Below are 4,262 nucleotides of genomic sequence, written 5' to 3'. Positions count from 1 at the left end.
CCCTAATGTGTCATGACTCTTCATTTCCATGACCCATGGGTTTGTAACTCCCATGGAGCATCCATGGAGCATCCTATGGGTGGAACCCAACTTGATAATCCATGGAGCCTCTTAGCCCACTATACAAGATATGGATGATTTACATAATCAACCCATATATTTAATTAGTTATCTTTTGATCACATAATTAATTCTTGATCAAACTAATCAAATAATATTATTAATATATTAGAACTTATAATATATTAATAATCTCCAAGTGTTATTTCTCTCATTTAGTCTATCCAATTGCACGGTGCCATGCAACCAAAATGGACCATGTCGGGTCGGGTCAAGTACATACCAGAAATAGTTATGGACTTAGACACCTTATCCAACAGATAATTCCTGCATTTCCGGTGGAGCGAGACGGTAAGGCGCCTTGGCGATGGGCACCGCTCCCGGAACCAAATCGATACGAAACTCCACTTGCCTCTCCGGAGGCACACCTGGTAACTCCTCGGGGAACACATCTACAAACTCGCATACAACCGTAACGTCATCAATCGAATTGGGCCTCTCCGCGGTCACACGAGTATCCATCACATAGGCTATGAATCCATCACAGCCCTGCTGCAAACTCTGCCTTGCCCTTGCTGCCGAACAAAACGCCGACCCACACCGGGTCCCCTCGCCATAAACCGTGAGCACTCCCCCACTAGGGTCTCGAATCATCACCAGCTGTCTCTTGCAGTCAATGACTGCTCCAAACTTGCTCAACCAATCCATGCCCACGATAATGCAAACATCCCCCATAGCTATAGGGACCAAGTCTATAGGAAACTCGACCCCAAAAATCTCGAGCACGCATCCTCGAATCACCTCGGTGGCGTATACCGCTCTCTCGTTCACTATAGCAACTCGCAGGGGACGACTCATCGTCTCCCGATCGATATCGAGGTACTGGCTAAAAGCCAACGAAACAAAGGACCGACTCGCACCCGAGTCGAATAATACCAAAGCAGGCACATGATTCACAAGAAAAGTACCTACGTAGATAGTAATATAAGCATAATATCTCAGCATAAATGTAAATACATGAAAGAATACATACCAGCCACTACATCAGGCGCCGCGCGGACCTCCTCCGCAGTCAACTGGAAAGCTCTCCCTCGAGCCTTCGGAGCCTCGGTCTTCACTGGCCGAACCTCAGGAACCTTGGCAGCAGGCGAAGATCCCTGGCGAAGCTGGGGGCACTCGACCTTCCGATGGCCAGTCTGGTTGCAATGGAAGCAAACCATAAATCCCTTGGGGCAATCCGTCGCACTGTGCCCTTCCTTGCCACACTTGTAGCAAGCACCCGATAGACATGCCCCCTCGTGACCCTTGCCGCACTTCCCACAAGTGTGGCTCTTCTGTCCTCCGGATCTCAAATCAGCGGACTTGGTCCGCTTGGCTGCCGGCTGCGACTGAGCCGGCCGCCGATCCACCCGTTGAGACTCGACCTCCTCCCTGGCCTGGGTCTCCAACTCGATCTCACGCTTCCTGGAATTCGCCTGAAGCTCAGCAAAAGTCTGATATGACGAGTTCGATATGAACTCCCGGATGTCTCTCCTCAACACTCCCAAAAACCGGCTCATCCGAGCCTGCTCCGTGGACACCTGCTCGGGGCAGAACATCGCCCTCTCATGAAACTTCCGCGTGATCACTGTAACCGAATCGTTACCCTGCTTGAGGGTCAAGAACTCCTGAACCAACCGTTCCCTCTCCACCGGGGGAACATACTCGTCTCTAAACATAGCAGTAAATCTCTCCCAAGTCACGGCTGAAACCTCCGCAAGAGTGAAGTTCGCCGTCACGAACTTCCACCAATCCTTTGCTCCCAGGCGGAGCTGGTTCAAGGCGAACCGCACCCTCAGATGCTCCGGACATGAACAAGTATAGAAGCATCCCTCGATATCAGCAATCCACCTCATCGCAGCAATCGGATCCTGCGTCCCGTCAAACTCTGGTGGTTTCGTGTTGTTGAACTCCCGGAACAGCAACGAGTCACCCCCTGTGGTCTGGCAGCAGCCACAGCTGCGGTAGCTGCAGCGACGGCAACCTCAATCAACGCGGCGTACCGCTCATCAAATGTCTCCATCAGCGTGGTCTTAATAGACCCAAACATCTCCGGAATCTCGACCCGGATCGCTGCAGCTACCTCCTCATGAATCATCTGACGAAGCTCCTCGTCAGTCACTCCACTCGTGCCAGGTCTGTGTCGTGGTCCAACCATGATGTCTCTGAAATACAACATAAAAATATCAGAGACTCTATCGGATAAAATTGCACTCGATAATGCAGTCCTACTCAGTCTCCGATACTCAGGGGTTCTTACTTGGGCTGCCCACTGACCCGGTGTCCTTGGTAGTACGGGCCCAATACTACTAATTACACCGCGTCGGTATTCACCCCAAGTCCTCCTCCCCAAACCCCGAATCCTGAGTACTCTATTCTTATCATACTCTAGTTACCCACTCGCTCTCGAGCACCTCATAGAAGCAGGTTTCCCTAGACTAAGGCATCACAAAATCAGGCCACTCTAGTCCTAATATGTATACCTAGTCTACTAGCATGCGTATCATATCATATCATATATCGTAACACATATAAAAAGAGTATTTTAGGGATTTTTACCGTTCGGGCGCTGGTTGACCGTACACACTTTTTCTTCTTTGGTCGTCTCACTTATCAAAAATTTTATTACTTATTTATTTTTATTTTTTTTATAAATTTTCTCAAATCCCCGGTTTGAGTTCAGTTACGCCTGAAGGTGTACCCGAATCCCTCAAACCAAGGCTCTGATACCAACTTGTAACGTCATAAAACTTCCAACGAAATTTTTTTATTTTTACAACCTTCAAAACATGAGTAATAAGTTTAGATTCCAAAGTAACAATGTAGTCACAACCGATTACATAACAAAAGATAACAAAATAGTTTCCCCGAGTGTGTGTACGGTCACGCTGGCGCCTTCCCACGGTCCTCACTAGTACCTGAAACACATAATGCAACAACTGTAAGCATAAAGCTTAGTGAGTTCCCAAAATACAACATACGCACATACGCCTTTCCAGGCCTTGACCTTCTGGTCCATGTGTCTCAGGGGACTTCCGTCCCGACTGGGTAAACCTTCCGGTCCTACCCACGTTAACCCTTACAGTCCATATGACCACGCCTTCCGGCCCATATCATGTTGCCTTCCGGCCCAGATTAAACATATCATACATGAAACATATAGCAAATAACTTAACACACATAAGGCATATATTTCATATCATATTCGACCTTCCGGTCACACAGTCAAAACCCTTCCGGGTACAGTATAGTGAGAAGACTCACCTCGAATGCCTCGCTAAGTCGCTAATCATGAATCCTGAAATCACTCGGGCTCGAACCCTCGAGCTGCAATCCTCCTATGATATATAAATCTATACTTATTACTTGTACCACAAAGGTGGGCCATCCTTATCAAGTCAACACAGGTTGACTTGGTCAAACGTCTTTAATCAATTTGGACCGAACTCGGCGAGTGCACACTAGTGACTCGGCGAGTCTACGCATTTTAATCAACTATCAGGGTTATTCCCCTTTGACTCGTCGAGTACTCCCCTGACTCGACGAGTTCCCCCCTGGGCCTGAATCACAGGGCCACTGCGACTCAATTCGCTGAGTCGAAGATCAACTCGGCGAGTCCCAACCTGACTCGGTCCACCTGTCAAAACCTTTCCAACTCTCTGCGACTCACTGAGTCGCCCACAACTCGGTCCGAACTACACACAGGATGGTCTCAAGGACAATCTTCAAGCGACTCGTCGAGTCTGTTCTTCAGACTCGGCGAGTCCATGCCATGCACCAGCTAAAACTGGCTTTTGCGGTCAGATCCGTTCCATACATACATAGATCTGGCCTTCCCAAGCTTATTTGTCACGTAAAGTCTCGGTCTTGGTTGCCATGCAATGCATACAAGGCTTATTTTGAAGAAACAACCTCTAATATGGCAAGTTTAGCTTCTAACTCAAAAGAATGGACATAAAGCTTGTCATAAGGGGTCTCCTGGACCTGCTAAAGTCCAGATCTAGGTTCCATATCTCCATGGGACCTCTCATACTTCTTATTCAAGCCAAGAATGCAAGAAGAAACCCTAGATTTGGCACATCAACACAAAACACAAAGTTTGGCTCTGAAAATTACCTCAAGAAGACTCCCTTGATGAAATAGCAACAGATCTAAGCTCCCCA

Source organism: Lactuca saligna, chromosome 5 (genome assembly GCF_052625555.1).
Source record: "Lactuca saligna cultivar CGN05327 chromosome 5, ASM5262555v1, whole genome shotgun sequence".
Taxonomy (NCBI): domain Eukaryota; kingdom Viridiplantae; phylum Streptophyta; class Magnoliopsida; order Asterales; family Asteraceae; genus Lactuca; species Lactuca saligna.
Note: the sequence above shows the minus strand (reverse complement) of the source record.